We start from the raw sequence: 26,480 nt of genomic DNA, 5'->3' as shown, positions 1-26,480 counted from the left end.
GGATCCGCAAAACACATACGGACGTCTGAATGGAGCCTTACAGGGGTGTGATCAATGACAGGGGGGTGATCACCCCATATAGACTCCCTGATCACCCCCCTGTCATTGATCACCCCCCTGTAAGGCTCCATTCAGACGTCCATATGTGTTTTGCGGATCCGATCACAATTTAGTGGAATATGAGACTTTGTAAGGAAAAACAAATAAAAAAAAATAAAAATCATCATTTTCCGCTAACTTGTGACAAAAAATAAAAAGTTCTATGAACTCACTATGCCCATGTCACGAGGGTGTCAAGAGCCACGCCTGACTCCGTTATACCCGGGGTCAGGAAGTCGCAGCGGGTGGCTGCGCGCTCTATGTAGAAACATAGTGCTGTTTCTTTATGGTAGCTTTCTGGGTTTGCCTTGCAACCCTTTTTGGCTCACTCAGGGATCCGTAGCTCCTTCTCCTCAGCTGTTTCTTGTCCAGCACTCCCAACCTCCTTATATTCCCCTCTCACACTTCTCTGGTTGCCAGATATAGAGCTTCCTGCCTGGACTTCTATACTGACCCACTGGAGCTGTGTAACTGTGTTCCCTGGTTGTTGTTCCAGAGTGTTACCCTCCGGATCCCTGTGGGCCTTGGTGGTCTGCTGTTGTCTGTCCTCTCCTTGGTGTTTTCCTTTAGTGTCAGTGGTGCGGACTAGTGATCACTACACAGGGCTCATCTTAGAGAAAGCCAGGGTTTAGGCACGTGATCGGCGTACGGGTGAGGAACCCGTCTAGGGACGTCAGGGCAGTCAGGTGCCAGCCGCAAGGTGAGTCAGGGGTCACCACCTCTCCCTTGGACAGGGCCTTCCCATTTCCTTCCCTTTGCGTGACGCCGGTCATTACATTATATCTGGCCCTTATTTTGTGTAGGTAAAAAAAAAATATAATAATTTCTTTCTACCTACTTACAATCCAGTATGGATCCAATTGCTGCTTTGTCAAAGCAACTTCAAGGCCTGTCTTTGGAGGTGGCAGGATTGAAGGCGTCGGTCCTCCAGCAACAGCAGCAATTACAACAGACCGCAAGCCCAGCGGTTGCTACAGGTAACCAGGTTGTTGCGGAACCCAAGGTTGTTCTTCCTGACAGATTTTCTGGGGGAAGGGACAAATTTGTGACGTTGCGTGAGGCCTGTAAATTATATTTTAAGTGGCGCCCTTACTCCTCTGGTAATGAAGAACAGCGGGTGGGGGTTGTTGTTTCCCTGCTGCAGGGGGACCCGTAATCCTGGGCGTTCTCTTTACCCGCTGATTCCCAGGCTCTCCGGTCAGTGGATGAATTTTTTGGGGCCTGAGGTCTCATATATGACGACCCTGACCGAGTCGCACTGGCTGAATCAAAATTACGGAGACTCCTACAGGGAGAGCGGCCAGTAGAGGAGTATTGCTCAGAGTTCCGTAGGTGGGCTACGGATACCCAGTGGAACGACCCGGCTCTCAGGAGTCAGTTCTGCTCTGGGTTATCCGAAAGGATTAAGGATGCGCTTGCGCTGTATGAGACTCCCTTTTCCTTTGATGCGGTTATGTCCCTTGCTATCAGAATAGATAGACGTCTTAGGGACAGTTTGAAAAAACCGGAGCAATTGGTAACCCCTCCCAAGCAGCAGTTAGTCTGTATGGACTTAGACGAGCCTATGCAGCTAGGAGGAACTACTCGTCAGGTCCGTCCTCCTGAGGCTCGCCATAGGCGTGGGGTTTGTTTTTTCTGTGGGGAGAGGGGTCATTTTATTAATGTCTGTCCTTCCTTCCTCAAAAACAAAAGACCGTCGGAAAACTACTAACCCCAGGCTGTGTGGAGGATGTCAGCCGGGGGGGTATACGTTTCCTCCATACGAACATCGCAATTTGTGTTGCCAGCGGTTGTTGTTGTTGGCGTTAAGATGGAGACTATTTCTTTTTTTCTAGACAGTGGAGCAGGAGTAAATTTGATAGATGCCCATTTTGCCCACACTATGGGTTTGTCTCTCTGTACGCTACAGAGACCTATTCCCATATTAGCTATTGATTCTGCTCCTCTGTCTCAGAGAAACCTCACTCACATTGTCCATAACGTACACCTTCGGGTAGGGGAGCACCATAACGAGTTGCTTTCATGTTATGTTCTGGAGGGGCTTCCCACTCCGGTGGTGTTGGGTCTTCCCTGGTTGGTAGCGCACAATCCAGTGGTGGATTGGCAGGCCAGGGAGATATTGGAGTGGAGTGAGCATTGCAGAGAAAATTGCTTAAATAGCAATTGCTTAGTCGCCTCCATAGCTACCCTACCTACATTTATTTCGGACTTTGAGGTTGTTTTTTCTGAAAAGGGTTGTCAGAAGTTACCACCTTACCGTCCTTATGATTGCCCGGTTAACCTGATTCCCGGTGCAAAATTACCCAAGACCAGGTTATATAATCTTTCGGGTCCGGAGAGACAAGCCATGAAAGATTATATCTCTGAGAGCTTGGCTAAGGGACACATCAGACCCTCTTCTTCACCCGTGGCTGCAGGGTTTTTCTTCGTTAAAAAGAAAGATGGGGGCCTGCGTCCTTGCCTAGATTTCCGCAAACTAAACCGGATAACCATCCGAGACCCATACCCTCTTCCTCTCATTCCTGACCTGTTTAATCAGATTGCGGGTGCTAGGTGGTTCTCCAAACTTGATCTTAGGGGGGCCTACAATCTGATTCGTATTAAGGAAGGGGATGAGTGGAAGACAGCTTTTCACACCCCTGAGGGGCATTATGAAAATCTAGTCATGCCTTTCGGTCTGACCAATGCTCCTGCTGTCTTTCAACATTTCGTTAATGACATTTTTAGTCATCTTATCGGCAGGTTTGTGGTGATATACCTAGATGATATTTTAATTTATTCGTCTGATCTGAAAACACATGAGGTGCATGTCAGACAGGTACTGCAGGTCCTACGGACGAATAAATTATATGCTAAAATTGAAAAGTGTGTCTTCGCCGTTCAGTAAATACAGTTCCTAGGTTATTTATTATCTGCTTCAGGTTTCCGTATGGATCCTAGGAAGGTCCAGGCAATTTTAGATTGGGATCTTCCTGAGAACCTCAAAGCACTGCAACGGTTCTTGGGCTTCGCTAATTTCTATAGAAAATTCATTAAAAATTATTCGGTGATTGTAAAACCCCTTACTGACATGACTAGGAACGGGACTGATTTTTCTAAATGGTCTGACGCCGCTAAAATTGCTTTTTCCTCTCTAAAAGAGAGGTTTACCTCGGCACCTGTACTAATCCAACCTGATGTCTCCCAGCCTTTTATTGTTGAAGTCGATGCATCAGAGGTGGGAGTGGGGGCTGTGCTGTCTCAGGGTCCGTCTCCTGGCAAATGGCGTCCTTGTGCTTTTCTAAAAAACTATCTGCAGCAGAAAAGAACTATGATATTGGCAATAAGAAACTATTAGCTATTAAACTAGCGTTTGAAGAATGGCGTCACTTTTTAGAGGGGGCAATCCACCCCGTCACTGTGATTACGTACCACAAAAACCTTCTGTACCTCGAATCAGCTAAGCGTCTCACCCCTAGACAAGCTAGGTGGTCGCTATTTTTTTACCAGGTTTAACTTTATTATTACCTATCGTCCTGGGGCAAAAAATACCAAGGCAGATGCACTATCTCGTTGTTTCCCTGGAGGGGGTAATGTGAGTGATCCGGTACCCATTCTACAAAGAGGAGTGGTTGACTCTGCGGTACACTCTGTTCTGGAGGGGAAGGTGTTAGAGGCCCAGGGGGACGCCCCGGTCTCTTGCCCCTCAGAGAAATTGTTTGTACCGTTGAACCTGCGTCTCGAATTATTAAAGGAACATCATAATTCGGCACTTGCTGGGCACCCGGGTAGTAAAGCAACCTTGGAACTATTGTTTAGTCGTTTTTGGTGGCCAAGGTTGCGTCAGGATGTAATGGATTTTGTGTCTTCCTGTTCTACTTGTGCGCGCGCGAAAGTCTCTCATACACGTCCTGCAGGGTCTTTATTGCCACTTGTCATTCCCAATAGACCATGGACACATCTGTCAATGGATTTTATCACTGACTTACCTTTGTCTGCGGGTAAAACAGTTATCTTGGTAGTAGTGGACAGGTTTAGCAAAATGGTACACTTCATTGCGTTACCCGCACTACCTAATGCTAAGACTCTTGCTCAGGTATTCATCAGTGAAATCGTGAAGCTTCACGGGGTCCCTTCCGATGTTGTTTCGGATAGGGGAACCCAGTTTATTTCTAAGTTTTGGAAAGCTTTTTGTTCCCGTTTGGGGGTACACTTGTCCTTTTCCTCAGCTTTCCTCAGCTTTCCATCCTATGTCGAATGGACAGACTGAGCGTACCAACCAAAACCTTGAGACATATCTAAGATGTTTTGTGTCTGAAAACCAAGAGGTGTGGTCATCATATTTACCATTAGACGAGTTTGCCATAAATAATCGCCGTCAGGAATCTACTGGCAAGTCACCATTTCTTGGTGCATATGGTTTTCATCCCCAATTCTGTACTTTCAAAGAGGGGGGTCTTCTGGGGTTCCCGAAGAGGAACGGTTTTCATCATCTCTTTCATCGGTATGGCAGAAGGTGCAAGCTAACTTGAAAAATATGGGAGGTAAATATAAATGCATGGCTGATAGAAACATAGAAACATAGAATGTGTCGGCAGATAAGAACCATTTGGCCCATCCAGTCTGCCCAATATACTAAATACTATGGATAGCCCCTGGCCCTATCTTATATGAAGGATGGCCTTATGCCTATCCCATGCATGCTTAAACTCCTCCACTGTATTTGCAGCTACCACTTCTGCAGGAAGGCTATTCCATGCATCCACTACTCTCTCAGTAAAGTAATACTTCCTGATATTACTTTTAAACCTTTGCCCCTCTAATTTAAAACTATGTCCTCTTGTAGCAGTTTTTCTTCTTTTAAATATTCTCTCCTCTTTTTTACCTTGTTGATTCCCTTTATGTATTTAAAAGTTTCTATCATATCCCCTCTGTCTCGTCTTTCTTCCAAGCTATACATGTGATAAGAGACGGTCGCCAGGTCCGGACCTAGGAGTGAATGACTGTGTGGTTGTCTACTAGGAATATTAAATTAAAGGTTCCCTCTTGGAAACTGGGTCCTAGGTTCATTGGCCCTTACAAAATAGTAGCCATCATTAACCCCGTGGCTTTTCGCCTGGAGCTACCTCAGACTTTTAAAATCCATAACGTCTTCCATAAGTCGTTACTCAAGAAATATGTTCCACCTCTAGAACCGTCACCGCTGCCACCCCCTCCTGTTGTTGTGGATGGTAATCTAGAGTTTCAAATATCCAAAATTGTTGATTCTCGTCGGGTCCGCCGCTCTCTTCAATATCTGGTGCATTGGAGGGGTTACGGTCCCGAGGAAAGAATGGGGGTTCCAGCGTCTGAGGTAAACGCCGACAGGTTAGTTCGGGCTTTTCATGCCTCTCATCCTGAGAGACCTAGTCCTGAGTGTCCAGAGGCCCCTCATAGAGAGGGGGATACTTTCACGAGGGTGTCAAGAGCCACGCCTGACTCCGTTATACCCGGGGTCAGGAAGTCGCAGCGGGTGGATCCCTGTGGGCCTTGGTGGTCTGCTGTTGTCGCCCACCTGGGATTATATATTTTGTCTGTATTGTCTGTCCTCTCCTTGGTGTTTTCCCTGCCCGAGTTCACTACACAGGGCTCATCTTAGGGAAAGCCAGGGTTTAGGCACGTGATCGGCGTACGGGTGAGGAACCCGTCTAGGGACGTCAGGGCAGTCAGGTTCCAGCCGCAAGGTGAGTCAGGGGTCACCACCTTTCCCTCTCCCTTGGACAGGACCTTCCCATTTCTCTCCCTTTGCGTGACGCCGGTCATTACAGCCCATCAGCGAATACCTTAGGGTGTCTACTTTCCGAAATGGGGTTATTTGTGGGTTTTTTTCTACTGTCTGTGCATTGTAGAACCTCAGGAAACATGACAGGTGCTCAGAAAGTCAGAGCTGCTTCAAAAAGCGGAAATTCACATTTTTGTACCATAGTTTGTAAACGCTATAACTTTTACCCAAACATTTTTTTTTTATAAAAGACATATAGAACAATAAATTTAGAGAAAAATTTATATATAGAAGTCGTTTTTTTAAAAAAATTCACAACTGAAAGTGAAAAATGTCATTTTGTTGCAAAAATGTAGTTAAATTTCGATTTAATAACAAAAGTAAAAATGTCAGCAGCAATGAAATACCACCAAATGAAAGTGTCACGACTGTGACTGAACCAGACAGGTCTGGGAGGAGAAGGTCACAGCGATTTGCTTCTCGCGATAGCTTGTGAGTTTGCTTCGTGGTTCAGGGTATGTCATCCGGGTTTTGCCTTGTGAACCTTTTTGTCCTGACTGGGAGTTTGTAGGCATCCTTCACAGGTGAGTCCTGTCTGCCACTCCCAGCTACTATATTAATTTCAGTTTCACTTGCAGTCATTGCCAGATATAGTCCTTACTTCCAGTGCTATTCTGACCTTTGAAGGAGATCGTTTGACGGTGTTGCTGTGGAGCTCTTGTCCGGCGTGGACTGTCGTGTTAGGGATCGCCTTCTCTGCTCGTGACTGGATAAGTCTATCTCTGCTATAGATTGTTTGTTTGTTGCTGTCTTCCCCTGTTGTTCTCCTAGACGTGAGTGATGGTGACTAGTGCTCCCATCGGCCTTTCCCCAGTCTAGTCTTGTTAGGGTGACTGAGGGTTTAGGCATCCTACTCGCCGCACGGGTTCACACCCCGTCTGGGGTATCAGGGCAGACAGGTGCCAGCTTAGGGTTAGTCAGGGGTGGCCATTCTATTTCCCATCCGTAGATTAGGGTCCCCCTTCCCCTCCGTCTGGTGCGACACAACTGCTGCTGGGATAGCGGTCGTGACAGAAAGCTCTATTAGTGAGAAGAAAAGGAGGTAAAATTCATTTGGGTGGTGAGTTGCATGACCGAGCAATAAACGGTGAAAGTAGAGTACTGCAGAAGTGTAAAAAGTGGCCTGGTCATTAAGGGTGTTTAAGCTAGGGGGGCTGAGGTGGTTAAATAAATGCAGAACTTGTCCTCTTTTAGATGGGATGTTCAACCCATTAGAGTTAAGAGACACAATGTAGTTCGGACATGTCAGTAGTTTATTTATTTTGATAAGGATGTGCGTTAGATCACCAGATGATATATAAGGAAATATATGAGGGACAAGGTAGGGGAAAGAAAAAAGCCAAAAAATAAAGGGTTACTTTAAATCAGTGTCACTACCAGAGCTTTGAGACGTTCTCACAGCTCTGTTTCTCCACCCCTGTGATGATGTCACTACCAGAGCTTGGAGGAGTTCTCACTGCTCTGTTTCTCCGCCCCTGGGATGAGGTCATTACTTTCTGTTTCCTTCCTTCCAGCTGTTCCTCCTATGTTTGATTTCTCTGTCTTTAAATCACCCCTCCTCCTTTTGTAGAGTGTGGATTATATTTCTCATTTGAGTTGTAGCTCTTGCTTGAGTATCTTCACTTGTATGCTATCTTTTCACTGGACCTTTGTTCTGCTGCAGCAAGTACTCCGGATATTGCCACCTGTCTTTGGATCCGTCTTCTCTGCTGCCGCAGCACCTTAAGCTAAGTGTGCAGACATTGTAGTGTATCTGTTTGTTTTCTGACCGGATCCGAGGCGACCACGGTTCCCTCCATATACTGAGCAGGGCACCGGTGGCCGTGCCCCTTCCACTATTGTAGGGGTTACAGTGGTCATCAGTCTTAGGTACGCGGGCATGCCTCGTTCCACCATTAGGATCCGGGTATGTGCTTAGCAGCATAGGGAAAGCTTTGAGGGTCTGACAGGGGTCACCCTTTATCCTCCCTAGTTTGGGTCCGGTCAGTGGCTCTATTTTCTGTGTATGCTCTAGTTGCTCACTTACAGCCGTGACATTCAGCTCTTCTCATATAAATATGAGATTTTAAATGTAAGGGCTAATCTGTATGGTATGCCATATGTAGGGGATTTGAAGGATTAGGGATTTGGGGAGGTTATGTACTCTATATGTGATGCAAATATGTGTGGGTACTCCTCCAAACAGCAGAGGAATAGTACCAAAAAAAAGAAATTGACAGTGTCAGTCCTTCTGAATCTAGAGGGACTGAGTTTATACCACACTTACAGTGTGGAAACGTCAAGGTTGGGGGGGGGAGAGAGAGACGGGTTTGTGGTTTAAATTAGACGCCGCTAAGTCTACCTCATTAACTCATGGGGAAGTAGCGGTACCTGTGAGGTTCTTACTCATAAAATGGGGGGGATAATTATGCCCAGAGGCAGATATCAATCAGTTAACCATAAAAAACTGTGAATGCACTGATAACCTTATCAATACCTGTTTAAAACAAAGTCGGGGGTTTCAGGTTGTCCCCTGGAGGGTATCCCCAGAATTCTGATGACCCCAGACATGCTGATAATAAGAAAGACCTCTAAGTTGAGGAATTGTTAAATGATAAGACTTATAACATTAGTGAACATTGGAAAGTGAGATCTTCTTCCAAATTACATAGAGTATTTAGCAAAAAATTCTCGTTCTCTATACCACCATTATGTGAATGAGCTTTTCTCATTTAAACATAATTACAACTATCCAGTATAGATGTAGCTGTATCTAAAGATAATCAAAGCAACAGACAGAGCTACATATACATGTTTAGATCATATATTTATATATGAATTGCGAAAAAAGGATGTCACTAGAGTTGAGCGAACACCTGGATGTTCGGGTTCGAGAAGTTCGGCCGAACTTCCCGGAAATGTTCGGGTTCGGGATCCGAACCCGAACTGAACTTTGTCCCGAACCCGAACCCCATTGAAGTCATTGGGGACCCAAACTTTTGGGCACTAAAAAGGCTGTAAAACAGCCCAGGAAAGAGCTAGAGGGCTGCAAAAGGCAGCAACATGTAGGTAAATCCCCTGCAAACAAATGTGGATAGGGAAATGAATTAAAATTAAAATAAAAAAAATAAAAATGACCCAATATCAATTGGACAGAGGTCCCATAGCAGAGAATCTGGCTTCACGTCAGCAGAGAATCAGTCTCTTCATGCCATAGCAAAGAATCTGGCTTCATGTCAGCAGAGAATCAGTCTCTTCATGCCATAGCAGAGAATCTGGCTTCATGTCAGCGCAGAATCAGTCTTCATGTCATAGCAGAGAATCAGGCTTCACGTCACCCACCACTGGAACAGGCCACTCTCACATATTTAGGCCCCGGCACCCAGACAGAGGAGAGAGGTCCCGTAACAGAGAATCTGGCCTTATGTAGGCACAGAATCAGTCTTCATGTCATGGCAGAGAATCAGGCTTCACGTCACCCACCACTGGAACAGGCCACTGTCACACATTTAGACCCAGGCAGAGGAGAGAGGTCCCGTAACAGAGAATCTGGCCTTATGTCAGCGCAGAATCTGTCTTCATGTCATAGCAGAGAATCAGGCTTCACGTCACCCACCACTGGAACAGGCCACTGTCACACATTTAGGCCCCGGCACCCAGACAGAGGAGAGGTTCATTCAACTTTGGGTTGCCCCGCAATATAATGGTAAAATGAAATTAAAAATAGTATTGAATGAGGAAGTGCCCTGGAGTAGAATAATATATTGTTAAGGGGAGGTAGTTAATATCTAATCTGCACAAGGGATAGACAGGTCCTGTGGGATCCATGCCTGGTTCATTTTTATGAACGTCAGCTTGTCCACATTGGCTGTAGACAGGCGGCTGCGTTTGTCTGTAATGACGCCCCCTGCCGTGCTGAATACACGTTCAGACAAAACGCTGGCCGCCGGGCAGGCCAGCGCCTCCAAGGCATAAAAGGCTAGCTCTAGCCACGTGGACAATTTGGAGACCCAGAAGTTGAATGGGGCCGAACCATCAGTCAGTACGTGGAGGGGTGTGCCACAGGTACTGTTCCACCATGTTAGTGAAATGTTGCCTCCTGCTAACACGTTCCGTATCAGGTGGTGGTGCAGTTAGCTGTGGCGTGGTGACAAAACTTTTCCACATCTCTGCCATGCTAACCCTGCCCTCAGAGGAGCTGGCCGTGACACAGCTGCGTTGGCGACCTCTTGCTTCTCCTCTGCCTTCGCCTTGGGCTTCCACTGGTTCCCCTGTGACATTTGGGAATGCTCTCAGTAGCGCGTCTACCAACGTGCGCTTGTACTCGCGCATCTTCCTATCACGCTCCAGTGTAGGAAGTAAGGTGGGCACATTGTCTTTGTACCGGGGATCCAGCAGGGTGGCAACCCAGTAGTCCTCACACGTTAAAATGTGGGCAACTCTGCTGTCGTTGCGCAGGCACTGCAGCATGTAGTCGCTCATGTGTGCCAGGCTGCACAGGGATAAGGACAAGCTGTCCTCTGTGGGAGGCGTATCGTCATCGTCCTGTGTTTCCCCCCAGCCACGCACCAGTGATGGGCCCGAGCTGCTTTGGGTGCCACCCCGCTGTGAACATGCTTCATCCTCATCCTCCTCCACCTCCTCCTCATCCTCGTCCTCCTCGTCCTCCAGTAGTGGGCCCTGTCTGGCCACATTTGTACCTGGCCTCTGGTGTTGCAAAAAACCTCCCTCTGAGTCACTTCGAAGAGACTGGCCTGAAAGTGCTAAAAATGACCCCTCTTCCTCCTGGGCCACCTCCTCTTCCATCATCGCCCTAAGTGTTTTCTCATGGAGACATAGAAGTTGTATTGTAACGCTAATAACGGCGTCATCGCCACTGGCCATGTTGGTGGAGTACTCGAAACAACGCAACAGGGCACACAGGTCTCGCATGGAGGCCCAGTCATTGGTGGTGAAGTGTGTCTGATCCGCAGTGCGACTGACCCGTGCGTGCTGCAGCTGAAACTCCACTATGGCCTGCTGCTGCTCGCACAGTCTGTCCAGCATGTGCAAGGTGGAGTTCCACCTGGTGGGTACGTCGCATATGAGGCGGTGAGCGGGAAGGCCGAAGTTACGCTGTAGCGCAGACAGGCGAGCAGCGGCAGGGTGTGAACGCCGGAAGCGCGAACAGACGGCCCGCACTTTATGCAGCAGCTCTGACATGTCGGGGTAGTTGCGAATGAACTTCTGCACCACCAAATTCAGCACATGCGCCAGGCAAGGGATGTGCGTCAAACCGGCTAGTCCCAGAGCTGCAACGAGATTTCGCCCATTATCGCACACCACCAGGCCGGGCTTGAGGCTCACCGGCAGCAACCACTCGTCGGTCTGTTGTTCTATACCCCGCCACAACTCCTGTGTGGTGTGGGGCCTGTCCCCCAAACATATGAGTTTCAGAATGGCCTGCTGACGTTTACCCCGGGCTGTGCTGAAGTTGGTGGTAAAGGTGTGTGGCTGACTGGATGAGCAGGTGGAAGAAGAGGAGGAGGAAGCTGAGTAGGAGGAGGAGGAGATAAAGAATGTTGCCCTGCGATCCTTGGCGGCGGAAGGACGTGCGCCAAACAGCTCTTCGCCTGGGGCCCAGCCGCCACTATATTTACCCAGTGTGCAGTTAGGGAGATATAGCGTCCCTGGCCGTGCTTACTGGTCCACGTATCTGTGGTTAGGTGGACCTTGCCACAGATGGCGTTGCGCAGTGCACACTTGATTTTATCGGACACTTGTTTGTGCAGGGAAGGCACGGCTCTCTTGGAGAAGTAGTGGCGGCTGGGAACAACATACTGTGGGACAGCAAGTGACATGAGCTGTTTGAAGCTGTGTGTGTCCAGCAGCCTTAATGACAGCATTTCATAGGCCAGTAGTTTAGAAATGCTGGCATTCAGGGCCAGGGATCGAGGGTGGCTAGGTGGGAATTTACGCTTTCTCTCAAATGTTTGTGAGATGGAGAGCTTGAACGCTGCCGTGTGACATGGTTGAGATCAGTGGCGTAACTACCAGGGAAGCAGGGGAAGCAGCTGCTTCGGGGCCCGGGCTGACAAGGGGCCCGGAGCAGTAGTAAACAGTCAGACTGGCCACACCCCCCTCTACATTCACTTCACTGCTTCTTTAGAATGTCCTCGGAGCAAAGCAGGGAGCTAAGCCCCGCCCATCAGCACGGACCATTAATAGAGGAGCCTGGCTGCTTAATAGTGCAGCCAGGGCTCAGTACAGTGTGCTACAGGGAGATCCTGTCTCCCCTCCCTCTCCTAACTATTAGTACAGCCCAGCTTCTGCTACAGAGACTGCTCTGTAGTCGGCAGTAACAGGAGGGAGAGGGGAAACAGGAAGTGCTGCAGAAAGAAGATGCTGTGCCTGTCACTATCAGGAGCCCATACATTCCAGGCTTATCCCTGCCAACCCTAGCTGTCCTGTATCTCATGTAGCCCCCCCCAGCTGCATTCATCTGCTGTCCTTTGCCCCCCCCCCCCCCCAGCTGCATTCATCTGCTGTCCTTTCAGAAGCCCCCCCCCCCCCCAGTCCTGGGCCCCCTACTTATCTGATGCCCTGCCCTCTAGGCCCCCTATCCATCTGATGCCACACTCCTCTGGGCGCCCATGTGCAGCTTGGGGACACCAGTATGAGGCCAGAATGGGGACTGGAAGATCACGGAGCGGCGGGGAGCAGGCGAGTATGGTTTTTTCAACAACTGTACAATGCACCGCTAGTTCACATCACATTTTTGTCCCACATTTAAGGCTACTTTCACACCTGCGTTCGGGTGTCCGCTTGTGAGCTCCGTTTGAAGGGGCTCACAAGCGGCCCCGAACGCATCCGTCCAGCCCTAATGCATTCTGAGTGGAGGCAGATCCGCTCAGAATGCATCAGTTTGCCAGCGTTCAGCCTCCGCTCCGCTCAGCGAGCGGACACCTGAACGCTGCTTGCAGCGTTCGGGTGTCCGCCTGGCCGTGCTGAGGCGAGCGGATCCGTCCAGACTTACAATGGAAGTCAATGGGGACGGATCCGCTTGAAGATGACACCATATGGCTCAATCTTCAAGCGGATCCGTCCCCCATTGACTTTCAATGTAAAGTCTGAACGGATCCGTTCAGGCTACTTTCAGACTTAGAAATTTTTCTAAGTTATAATGCAGACGGATCCGTTCTGAACGCTAATGTGAAAGTAGCCTAAGGCTGGGTTCACATCACGTTTTTCCCATCCGTTTAATATATACAAAAAAACGTATCCGGATGCCTCATACTGATGCCATGACAGTGACCTCCGTTCACCATAGAGTTTCATTGCAAAAAAAAAAAAGTATCCATTTTTTTTACCGGATTGTGCAGGATACAAGAACGTGGAATACTGCATTTTTGTATCGTGTACGTCATAGTCCAGTAAAAACACATGTATGTTAAAGAATCAAATGCCACTGTATGACGCCTACCTGCCCGTCTAAAAATTTGCTGTGGGGCCCAGTCATTTCTAGCTACTCCACTGGTTACCAGGGGCTCAGACCATGGGGACAGACTACTGTCGCTGTCAGCCCTGCAGCAATACATAGAATGGGCGCCTCTCCTACAGCAGGGGTCATCCTGTGCTGTACATACAGTGTCGTGTGATGTCATCTTCACCTCTCCGGGTATATTACCCAGGAAAGCACAATTCTGCAAAAAGGACATGTTCTATCTTTTGGTGGAACGGAAGTGCGGAATGGAACCCCACGGAAGCACTGCGTAGTGCTTATGTAGTGTTCCGTTCCGTGATTCCGTTTCGCACCCTTCCGCATCTCCGGATTTGCGGACCCATTGAAGTGAATGGGTCCGCATCCGTGATGCAGAATGCACACAGAAGGGTGGCCATTTTTTGCTGATCCGCATATGCGGTCCGCAATACGGGAATGGCTGGCCCCTTTCACACGAACGATATGGGTTGGCTCCAGATGCGTTCAGGGTGCATTCAGTGAAACTCGCACCTTTTTTCAAGCAAGTTCAGTCAGTTTTGTCTACGATTGCGTTCAGTTTTTTCTGCACAGGTGCAATGCGTTTTGATGCGTTTTTCATGCACGTGATAAAAAACTAAAAGTTTACAAACAACATCTCCTAGCAACCTGCTGGTGAGCGTGGTGACGTCGGCGCAGGTCCTTCTGAAAGAAAATAGAAGATTTCTATCGTCATTCAGCAGAACCTGCTCCGACGTCACCACGCTCACCACGTTGTGAGCGTGGTGACGTCACCAAAGGTACTTTTCCTTCCAGGTCCTGAAAGAAGACGAGCCGGGGTGCGCGATCAAGTGGATGAGGTGAATAATTAAATATTTTATTATTTTTTAACCCCTCAAGCCACATGTTACTTAGCATTCTGTATTAAGAATGCTATTATTTTCCCTTATAACCATGTTATAAGGGAAAATAATAAAGTTCGGGTCCCTATCATTTCCTAGCAACCATCCGTGAAAATCGCATTGCATCCGCAATGCTTGCGGATGCAATGCGATTTTCAAGCAGCCCCATTTACTTCTGTGGGGCCTGCGCCCCCAATTGTCTACCCATGTGTTAACTAGGAAATAATTTGTGGGACTAGACCTTGCAACAAAGTTTACATGTTGGCAGTGATAGAAACAGAATGATTTCAAAGTGGGATGCGACCGTAAACTTACCACCCGGTCAACATCTCACACAGACAGATAATCTTAATACTTCTAAAATACTTATACTATATATACATAAGAGTTAATTCAAGCTTGTATCCTTCTGTTCCCGGAACAGATTATTCATATAGTGCACTATCTCTTAACGATATGGACTTACTAAGCCTCTTATAATCAACATAAGCTTCCCTGAGCTTTTGCACGTGCCCCAGACACCGCAATCCACCGAAATCATAAATAGATGGTTCGACTTACTTGAATGAGATTTTGGTCATTGCTCCCAGGTCCAAGGAGGACAATAATTGATGTCTTTCACTGTAGACCTGAAGAGATGACCCTCCCAATCCCGGAAACCGAGCCCCCAAGCTGTTGGGCAAAATTTACTCTCTTGCCTAAACGTGTCCCTGACACATGATTTCGGTGATCAGCTTGAATTAAACCTTATCCGGTACCGGGAGAATGAAGAAGATAACACTGAAGACGTGTGTAGTTCTAATCCATTCTGATTTATTTCACAGTTGGCAAACAGTTATAATAGAGGGGGTTGAGCTTCCTTGACATCCAATCATATGTTAGCATTAGTATTCAACCTATGGTATCGATCACACATGAGCTCTGCATTAACATAATAGATGACTCATAGTAACAGCATTTGACCAATCAGGTATATACACATAGGCCAGCATACACTTGAGCCAGATGACCTTATATGGCTAGGACTGTTTCAAACTTACAAACTAAGGAATGTATGGATTTCTTGAAACAGCACAGGAAGTGTCACACATTCCATAAGGGGGAGGGGACATTTTGTAAGTGCACTAACCAAATGTAATACACATGGCTGAATAAGACAAAATGGAGTCACCTATATCCCATCAGGAAGGAGGGATAAGTGGAGGCAGGAGGGAAGGGAAGAGGGAAGAACAGGTTAACAAACATAAACAAGTAACAGAACACAAAAAATAATGTCACATGTAAGTTAATTTCTGGTAGCAAGAAACCCTTACCAACGGGGCCCCGTCAGTCTAAGTATATAGTAATTTTCTCTGAAGAGATTAAATTGTTCCATTTTGTCCAAATTTCGAGATTTTTTGTAATTACTAGGGATGAGCGAACCCGAACTGTATAGTTCGGGTTCGCACCGAATTTTGGGGTGTCCGTGACACGGACCCGAACATTTTCGTAAAAGTCCGGGTTCGGTGTTCGGCGCTTTCTTGGCGCTTTTTGAAAGGCTGCAAAGCAGCCAATCAACAAGCGTCATACTACTTGCCCCAGGAGGCCATCACAGCCTTGCCTACTATTGGCATGGCTGTGATTGGCCAGTGCAGCATGTGACCCAGCCTCTATATAAGCTTGGGTCACGTTGCGCTGCACGTCACTCTGCTGATTCAAGCATAGGGAGAGGTTGCAGCTGCGACGTTAGGGCGAGATTAGGCAGATTAACTCCTCCAAAAGACTTCATTCTGTGATCGATCTGCAGCTGTGGATCATTGAAGTGCTTCTATTCAATTGCTCAGTGTTTTTAGGCTGCCCAGAGCGTTTTTAGATCACTTTTTTCTGGGGTGATCGGCGGCCATTTTGTGACTTGTGGTGCGCCAGCACAAGCTATCACCAAGTGTATTTAACCATCAATAGTGTGGTTATTTTGTGCTGCCATCTATTGGCTATAATATAGATACCTTTCTGAAGCGTGGTTAATCGTATCCCTCAGATCATTCCTTAGCATAATCAGTTCCTTTTCTTTCTCTCTAGAGCAAGAAGATTTATGTTCTTTTTCTAAAGTTCTTATTTTGGCCATAATATTCTCCACTTTAATGTTTCTTTCCCTTTTTTTTCCTGGCTCCCAATTGCATAAGGTGTCTCCTAATGACCACCTTGTGTGCTTCCCATATTGTGGCCCAATTAACCTCTGTAGGTTTGTTTTCCTCAAAAAATTTACTAATTTGGAAAGCTATAAAGTTCTGATCTGCTTCTAATTTTAATAGGGAATCGTTAAGCATCCATGTTGGTCTTATGTTAGATGTTGGAGTTATATTAACATAATGTGGCAAAGTAAAGGGGAATGGTCTGAGTAGGAAAATGTGTCATACAGAGTTTTTCAAATTTTGTCTAAATTGTTCTGTGTGACATAGAGGTGATCTATTCTAGAGTACTGGTTAAGTATTGAGGAGAAATGTGAGTAGTCTTTTTCACCTGGGTTTTCAAATCTCCATATGTCTATAAGCTGTCTCTCTCGTGGAGGATATTTTTGACCGCTTTGAGTCTTTTATAGGGCAGGGAAGTCTTTCCTCTTGATGTGTCTAGAGAGGGATCCAAAGAGATATTAAAATCTCCTCCTACTATCAGAATTCCCTCTTGAAATTTGTCTACAATATCAAACACGTGCTTAAGGAACCTCACTTGATTTCTGTTTGGCACGTATACGTTCACAATTGTGTAGAGAATTCCATTAATATCCTCCTTTGAGCAAGACGTATCTCCCACCCTCATCTATTATTTTGTCTACCTCAATAAAGTTAACGTTTTTGTGTATCAGGGTCGCTACACCTTTTCTCCTTCTAAGGGGAGTGTTTGAATTATACCACCTTGTGTAGACTCCTTTTTTAGTGTGGGGGGTGTAGGATTTTTTAAAATGAGTCTCCTGTATGAGAACAATTCCTACCTTTTCCTTTTTAAGGTAATCTAGGATCTGGTTTCTTTTCCTTGGAACATTTAGCCCATTGACATTATATGTCGCTATTATTAGGTCTTGCATACTGAAAGTGTAATATAGAAAAATCGTTTAAGCATGTGACATTTAAGCAATGAAATAACTAGTAAAAATAAACATTTCAAAACAAAGCAACCCTAATCGATTTCCCCCTCCTAAAGGTAATCCCTGTTTTGGATGGGAGCACATCCACAAGGTCTGTCTGTTCAGAGAATATCCCAGTGTCTTCTCAGGATTTCGAAGATTCTCTCATGGGAATCATCGTAGGTCCCGATGACCCTTATAGTCTGGTCCTGTGTTTTGTCCTTTTTGTGGGGGTGCAGAAAATCTTCTCTATCATGAGTAAGGGAGTGTCTAAAGGCCTTTTTTAATGTTTCATCCGGATAGCCTCTATTTAAGAATCTATCCCTTAGGTCCCTAGACTGTGTCATGAATGTAGGGGTATCAGTGCAGTTCCTTCTAATCCGGATGTACTGGCCCGTCGGAATGCCTCTTTTTACGGGGTTTGGATGGAAGCTACCCCAGTGTAAAAGGCTATTAGTAGCCGTTGGCTTCCTAAATGTTTCAGTACACAGTAGTCCATTCCTTTTAGAGATTTTGATATCTAGAAATGAGATCTCCCTATTATTAATTTCATAGGTAAATCTCAAGCCTATAGGATTGTTATTCAGCGATGTGACAAACGACTTAAAGGCAACCTCTGGACCATCCCACAGGAGAAAGATATCGTCAATATACCTTCCCCAGAAGGTAATGTGGGTGGTCCAGGGTTCCTCCACATTGTGTTGGTCCTCCCACCAGCCCAGGCGCAAATTTGCCTAGGTCGGTGCACAAGGACTGCCCATCGCGGTGCCCCTGAGCTGGTGGTAAAACACATTTTTAAACAGGAAGAAATTGTGTGTTAAAACAAATCTAAAGGATGGAGATCATGAAGGACTTATGGGCCCTAAACTGGATGCCCCTAGTCATTAGAAAGGACTCGACTGCCTTGACACCCCATTCATGAGGTATACTGCTGTAGAGTGCCTCCACATCAATAGAGGCCAAAAAAGTCTTTTCCTCTATAGCAGTATCCTGGATTCGCAAAAGGAGATCGCTCGTATCCCTTATGTACGAGGGTAACGCTGAGACGAATGGTCTCAAGACCTGGTCAATATAGATACTTGTATTTTGAGAGAGGGAATCAACCCCAGATACTATGGGTCTCCCTTTCAGCGGATCCACCCCCTTATGGATTTTCTGGAGTGCGTAGAAAGTTGGTATCTGAGGATTTTTGGGAGTCATAAACTTAAGCTCATCTGATGAAATTAATTTATCTTCAAATGCTTGCAGGAGAATCTGATCTAATTCTTCTATGAATATGTTCGAGGGATCGTCCCGTAATCGACCGTAACATCCAGCATCATTGAGAAGGCCTTCGCACATTCCATTAAACATAGTGTGATCCATATGGCTTGCTTCAAAACATTGTCATAATAGGAGCAATCAGGAATCCATTGTCTACCGTTTATCATACCAAGGAAAGATAACATTTCTTTCTTGGTGTGCGGGGCGACCAAACCAGCAATAGACTGGACTCTTTCTGCGCTGATTCTCCGTTCACCTTTTGTGAGGACAAAGCCCAAGTATTCAACCTGCATTTTACACCATTGCATTTTCTTAAGTGTCACTTTGTGACCACATCCTGACAATCATTATCCTGAATACTGGCCTCCGCTGACATGCTACACAGTAATAAATCATCGACATATTGCAGCAGCACAGAACCTTGGGGGGGGGTGTACCATGATTCTAACATCACTTGGAGGACTATGCTGTACACTACAGGTGAATCAGCATATCCCTGGGGTTGAATGAACCTCTCCTCTGTCTGGGTGCCTGGGCCTAAATATGTGACAGTGGCCTGTTCCAGTGGTGGGTGACGTGAAGCCTGATTCTCTGCTATGACATGAAGACTGATTCTCTGCTGACGTGAAGCCAGATTCTCTGCTATGGGACCTCTGTCCAATTGATATTGGTTAATTTTTTTTTTTTATTTTTTTTTATTTTAATTCATTTCCCTATCCACATTTGTTTGCAGGGGATTTACCTACATGTTGCTGCCTTTTGCAGCCCTCTAGCTCTTTCCTGGGCTTTTTTACAGCCTTTTTAGTGCCGAAAAGTTCGGGTCCCCATTGACTTCAATGGGGTTCGGGACGAAGTTCGGGTCGGGTTCGGATCCCGAACCCGAACATTTCCGGGAAGTTCGGCCGAACTTCTCGAACCCGAACATCCAGGTGTTTGCTCAACTCTACTCTTGACCCTCACACCTCCAACATTTCGCAGGTATCTTGCTATTAATCCTATTTAACAGTACCGGTGTTCTGTACCATCTAGATAACAGCTTATAATGCGATTCTTGTAACCTCACTGAAGTGACCTTGGGAATAGATGAGATCAAAATCATTTCCTTTTCCCTTTTGGGTATTAATGTGAGTGGAAGGTTTCCAGGGTCAGGAGTAATTATTTTGGCCTTTTTTTGTTTTTCCTGCCAGATTTTAAGTGTATGGTTCGTGTAGGGAGACCTTTTTAATATTTTTGTATAAATCACTATTATAGACAGTCTTCCATGTGACCTGGTTGAGCGGGCAACACGCACAACTCTCCTCCAGGTCCACCCAGGGTTTCCTTATTGGTCTAATGTTCCATTCTAAGATTCTGGATATGGTCGCCGCATCTCGATACTTCTCAAAGTCTGGCAGGCCAAGACCCCCTGTTTTTTTAGGTTTCGTTAAGATGTTATAAGCAGTCCTGTGCTGGCCTTTCTTCCAGATGAAGGAAAGTATTATTCTCTTTAATGTTAAGAAAAAAAAAATTGGAATGTTTATAGGGATACCTTGTAGTAGATATAAAACTTTAGTGAGAGATACCATCTTAATTATATTGACCCTACCCATCCAGGAGATGAAAAAATCATTCCAACCTGATGAGTCCTTTTTAAGGCTGGCTAATAGGGGTGTGAAATTCAAATCAAATATTTCCCTTACGCCCATGACAGCACCCTTAAGAGACCGCCTCTATCCAGGACAGGAAACAGGAACTTTAGTGGAGAGCTCATAAGGAGGAGCATGGCCCCAAGACCACCAGTTCCTGTTTCCTGTCCTAGACAGGGACGGTTCGTGGAGAAAACAAGAAGGTTAGGCTGCAGGGCCGGAGAACTATTTCGAAGTGGGGTTACCTGTTCCGGCGTAAGTCTCCTCTAGGAGCCGCCAGCCGGAGTCTGGTGCTGCTGCTGGGGTCTGGCTTTCGCCGCGCTGCCGCTACTCTGCAGTCCCGGCCGCACTGAGAGGTGCGCCCGACACGCCGGTCCCTCCTGACAGTGTTCAGGCGGGCCGGGGCCTCCTCACCATCCTTCTCTGGGGAGAGAAAATCTCGCGATCCAAGCGAGATCCGATCTCGGCGTCGAGACTTCCGGTATTTGGAACGCATTTAGCGTGCGTTCCGGAAGTAGGAAGTGCTTCTCCTACTTATGGCCGCAGATGGTTTCAGCAGGACCCGACCGAGGGAATCGAACCCAAAGGAGGCGCACGGTCAGCAGCAGCCCAGCCAGCCTTATTGGAAGCCGGATTTTTTTGGATCCTGGGAGTTACTCTACCCCACAGCAGTATGGAGGAGGAGAGTGCCCAATGCGCCGATCAGCAGGAGGGTCATGAGAGCAGACCGGTACTCCTGGTGGGGTAAGGGGGATCATTCCCCATCACTTGTTGTTTGTAGTCAGGCTAAATCTCCTTTCCCTCTTTTCCTTCTTGCTTTTTAGACTATAAAAGAGGGCCCTAGGAAGGCAATTTCAAAAACCAGAGGGAAGGAATGTGCCGTCTGTAAAAAGAAACTTGCCCCCTCTTGGTCGAAAAAATTATGTCAACGTTGCATTGAGAAACTAGTGGAGGAGGAGTCCCCATCCCTTTTGCAGAGTATTAGGGAGATGGTGAAGACAGAGGTCTCGGATTCTTTGAAAGATTTCAAAAAGAGCTTCCCCTCTGTAGCCTCAAGCTCCCTTGGAACCAGATCAGGCACAGCTAATAAATCTGACTCGGATCCCTTAGAAGATAGTGATACAGGAGAAATCCTAGATAGCCCAGACTCCTCCCAGGATGAAGAATCCACGGGCAGGCCACTTTTTTCCCCAGATGATACGGAAGCTTTATTGAAAGCGATTCGTGCGACCATGAAGCTAGACGAATCCAAAGACCCAAAATCCGTTCAGGATATCATGTTTGGTGACCTCGGGCAGAAAAAATCTAGAGTTTTTCCCGTAAATGAGAATATAAAATTCTTAATACAGAAGGAATGGGAAAGACCCGATAAAAAAATTTTTGTCCCTAAAAATGTGAAAAGGAAATATCCTTTTGATGAGGCAGACTCAGTAAAATGGGACAGGCCTCCTAAGTTGGATGCATGGGTTGCAAAAATCTCAAAAAAATCAGCTCTACCGTTTGAGGACCTGGGTACTCTTAAAGACCCTATGGATAAACGAGCAGAGGTTTACCTTAAAAAAGTTTGGGAGACCTCAGCTCAAGCGTTCAAACCAAATATTGCCGCCACATCCACTGCTAGGTCTCTGAAATTATGGCTGGAAGAATTAGAATCCCACATTCAGAATAAAACCCCGAGAGATCAATTGTTATCCGTTTTTCCCACTCTACTTAAAGCAGTAGACTTTATTTCTGATGCCTCGGCAGATGCTCTAAAATTAAATGCTAGGTCAGCTGCTCTTTCTAATTCAGCCAGACGGGCTATTTGGCTAAAAGGATGGTCAGGAGACACTGGATCAAAAAATAAGCTTTGTGCAATTCCTTGTCAGGGCGATTATCTTTTTGGGTCCGTCTTGGACGACCTTTTGGATAAAGCTTCAGACAATAAAAAAGGATTCCCTGTCTCCAGACCCCTGAGAAAACAACGGGTTTTTCGCAAAAACAAGAAAGATTTTTTTAGGGGCCAGAGGAAAGACTTCAGAGCAGACAACAAGAATAGGAAAAGTAAGGGTTTCCTCTTTAGTTCCCAATCCTCCTCAACCTCTAAACCATCACAGCAATGACGGTTTCTCTCCCGTGGGTGGCAGACTTTCTCTCTTCCCTTACGCTTCGGAGAAAATCTCCTCAAGCCCCTGGATTTTAAGCGTGATAAGAGAAGGGTTTTGTCTAGAGTTTGTCTCTCACCCACCAGACAGATTCAAAATTACAAATTTTCTAGGGAATTCAGGGAAAAATCTAGCTTTACAACAGGAGATTGCATCCTTACTTCAAAAAAATGTTCTGATTCCGGTGCCGGAGGCGGAGAGAGGCAGGGGGTTCTACTCTTCCCTTTTTCTGGTTCCCAAACCGGATGGAACATTCAGAACAATCATAAATCTGAAAGATCTAAATCAGTTTCTCTCCTACAAAAAATTCAGAATGGAATCCATCCAATCAGTTTTAAAACATCTTTTCGGGGGCTGTTTCATGGCTACAATAAATATAAGAGATGCGTACTATCACATCCCTATTCAGGCAGACTGTCAAAAATTCCTCAGAGTCGCTGTCTCCATAGGAAGTCACATTCAGCACCTACAATATACAGCCCTTCCCTTTGGGATTTCTCAAGCTCCAAGGCTTTTCACGAAAGTCATGGCAGAAGTCATGGCTCATATAAGAGAAAGAGACATTCTAGTTATTCCTTACCTAGACGATCTCCTGGTGGTAGCAGAGTCAGAATCCCTTCTCGAAATACACCTCAAAAAAGTAGTGCAGATCCTAGAAGACCTCGGCTGGCAAATAAACTGGGAAAAATCACATCTAATACCTTCCCAAGTTCGTGTCTTCTTAGGAATGATGCTGGACTCAAAGAAACTACTTTGTATCCTACCCCAAGACAAGATTCAGAGATTAATACAACAGGTTCAGTCCCTGATATCTACAAAAAACCCCACTATCAGACAAGCAATGGCGGTCTTGGGCAGAATGACTTCCACTATACCAGCGGTCAGGTGGAGCCATCTTTACTCCAGACCCCTACAGTGGCAAATTCTGAAGGAATGGCAGGGTACCCTACGCCCATTAGACACACCCCTCACACTCACCCCCCAAGTGATCCAGTCTCTTCGCTGGTGGCTGAATCCTGTAAACCTGTCCCAGGGACTCCCTTGGATCCAACAAAATTTTGTTACCCTTACCACCGACGCAAGTCCTTCCGGTTGGGGGGCCTGTTGCCTAGGGTACTTAAGGCAAGGTGTTTGGGGAAGAGAGCAGAGTCTAGACTCCCAAAACATGAGGGAACTGAGAGCGGTTTTTCTCGCCTTAAAAGAATTTCTTCCTCTACTTCAGGGAAAAGCTATAAAGGTTTTTTCGGACAACGCCACAGTTGTCTTATACTTAAACAAGCAAGGAGGAACCAGATCAGAAAATCTTATGCAGTTAACAACGGATATATTTTCCCTTTATAGTTCCCTCTGTCCCGTCCCTTATGGCAGTACATCTAAAAGGTACAGAAAACAAGGTGGCAGATTTCTTAAGCAGAAATACACTAGACCAGGGGGAATGGTGTTTGAATCAAATGATCTTCGATCAAATAATTCAACTTTGGGGTCGCCCTCATCTGGACTTATTTGCTACCAGAGAAAACAGAAAGTGTCATCTTTTCTTTTCCCTCAGCGCGAGAGATTCACCAACAGGGATAGATGCCTTCTCCCTTCACTGGCCGAACCAGCTCCTCTACGCCTTTCCTCCGTTAAGACTTCTTCCAAGATTCCTACAGAAGTTGAGACAAGAAAGAACGACAGTGATCTTAATTGCTCCATTCTGGCCCAGAAGAACCTGGTTCACTTGGTTAAGGAAGCTATCCTTGACAGACCCCTGGATTCTCCCGGAGAGGCAAGACCTTCTGTCTCAAGGACCGGTCAACCATCCGAATGTGAGGCAGTTACACTTAACAGCATGGCTCTTGAGGGGGAAATCCTAGAAAGTAGAGGACTCTCCAAGAAGGTAGTTTCCACCTTACTATCCTGCAGAAAGGACATCACATCGTCCATTTATCTCAGAATCTGGAACACCTTCCAAAAGTTTGCCAAAGATCCGGTCAATCCTTTAAATCCTCCACCTATGTGTAAGGTTTTAGGTCTTCCACAAGAGTTAATGGCAGATGGAGAAACAATTTTGAAATTTCTATTTTTTGGAAAATTTTCCAATATAATCAATTTTTTCCAGGAGTAAAACAAGGGTTAACTGCCAAACAACACTCAAAATGGGTTACCCTGATTCTGTAGTTTGCAAAAACACCCCAATTGTGGTCGTAAACTACTGTTTGGCCGAACGGTAGCACATAGAAGGAGGGGAACACCATATGGGTTTTGGAAGGCAGATTTGGCAGGACTGGTTTTGTTTATACCATGTCCCATTTGAAGACCCCTGTTGCACCCCTAGAATAGAAATTTCAAAAAAGTGACTCCATCTAAGAAAGTACACCCCTCAAGGTATTCAAAACTGGGTTTACAAACTTTGTTAACCCTTTAGGTGTTCCACAAGAGTTAATGGCAGATGGAGAAACAATTTTGAAATTTCTATTTTTTGGAAAATTTTCCAATATAATCAATTTTTTCCAGGAGTAAAAGAAGGGTTAACTGCCAAACAACACTCAAAATGGGTTGCCCTGATTCTGTAGTTTGCAAAAACACCCCATATTTGGTCGTAAACTACTATTTGGCTAAACGGCAGGACATAGAAGAAGGGGAACACCAAATGGTTTTTGGAAGGCAGAATTTGCTGGACTGGTTTATTTACACCATGTACCCTTTCAAGCCCCCTGATGCACCCCTAGAGTAAAAACTCCATAAAAGTGACCCCATCTAGGAAACTACGGGATAAGGTGGTTGTTGTTTTGGGACTATTTTTGGGGTAAATTTGATTTTTGGTTGCTCTATATTACTCTTTTTTTGAGGCAATGTAACAAAAAAATTAAATTCTAAAATTGTTTCTACATTCACTATTTGGTTTTGTGGAACACCTAAAGGGTTAACATAGTTTGTAAAGTAACTTTTGAATACCTTGAGGGGTGTAGTTTCTTAGATGGGGTCATTTTTTTTGGAGTTTCTAGTCTAGGCTACATCAGGGGGGGCTTCTAATGGGACATGGTGTAAAAAAAAAAAACTGTCCATCAAAATCTGCCTTCCAGAAACCATATGGAGTTCCCTTTGTTCTATGCCCTGCCGTGTGGCTATATAACCATTTACGACCACATATGGGGTGTTTCTGCAAACTACAGAATTGGGGCAATAAATATTTAGTTTTGTTTGGCTGTTAACCCTTGCTTTATTACCGGCAAACTGGATTCAAATTGAAATTTTGCCCAAAAATGGGTGTTTTGGCACAGTTTTTATTTTATATTTTTAACACCGTTCATCCGAGGCGTTTGGTCAAAAGTTATTTTTATAGCGACGACTTTTACGCACGCGACGATGCCCAATATGTATGGCTCTCAGTCTTTGGAGACACTAAGCAGGCATCCTAAAACTGCGGCCCTCCAGATGTTGTAAAACTACAATTCCCACCATGCCCTGCTGATGGCTGTAGGTTGTCTGGGCATGCTGGGAGTTATAGTTTTACAACATCTGGAGGGCCGCAGTTTGAGGATGCCTGCACTAAAACTAATATTTTTTGGGGAAAGAAAAATTGTTTCCGTGTCTCAAGTCTGAGAGCCATAGTGTTTTATGTTCTCTAGTGGACTGTTGAGGATTATAAAAATGTAGTACTCCATGGAAGTGTGATACTCCCTGAAGCAATTGATAACGCAGAGGCCCGGATGATCGGGGCACGTGTCACATTGAGTAGTGGTGTCCTTCCGTATCCCCCTCTTGTGACACACTCTGCACTTTTTTTGGGTTCGTCCCTTCTTTCCAGTATCGGGGACCACACCTGGAAAGTGTTGGCCAGGGACGATCCGGGCGCCTCCAATTCCCGAGGCTCTTTCCCGGTCCGAAAAGATCAGGTCCTTGAGGACTGCCTCATAGAACTGGAGGAATGTCCCTGTGCTGCCAGCTCTTCGGGATAGTACAAAAGAGTCGTACATGGCAACCTGTACCAAGTAGACCGCAACTTTTTTGTACCATGCCCGGGTTTTGCGCATGGCGTTATATGGCGTGAGGACTTGATCAGAGAGATCAACTCCTCCCATATACCGATTGTAGTCGACGATACAATCGGGCTTGAGGACCGTTGCCGC

The sequence above is a fragment of the Bufo bufo genome, chromosome 5 (assembly GCF_905171765.1).
Source record: "Bufo bufo chromosome 5, aBufBuf1.1, whole genome shotgun sequence".
In the NCBI taxonomy this organism is placed as follows: domain Eukaryota; kingdom Metazoa; phylum Chordata; class Amphibia; order Anura; family Bufonidae; genus Bufo; species Bufo bufo.
This window is presented reverse-complemented; position numbering follows the sequence as displayed.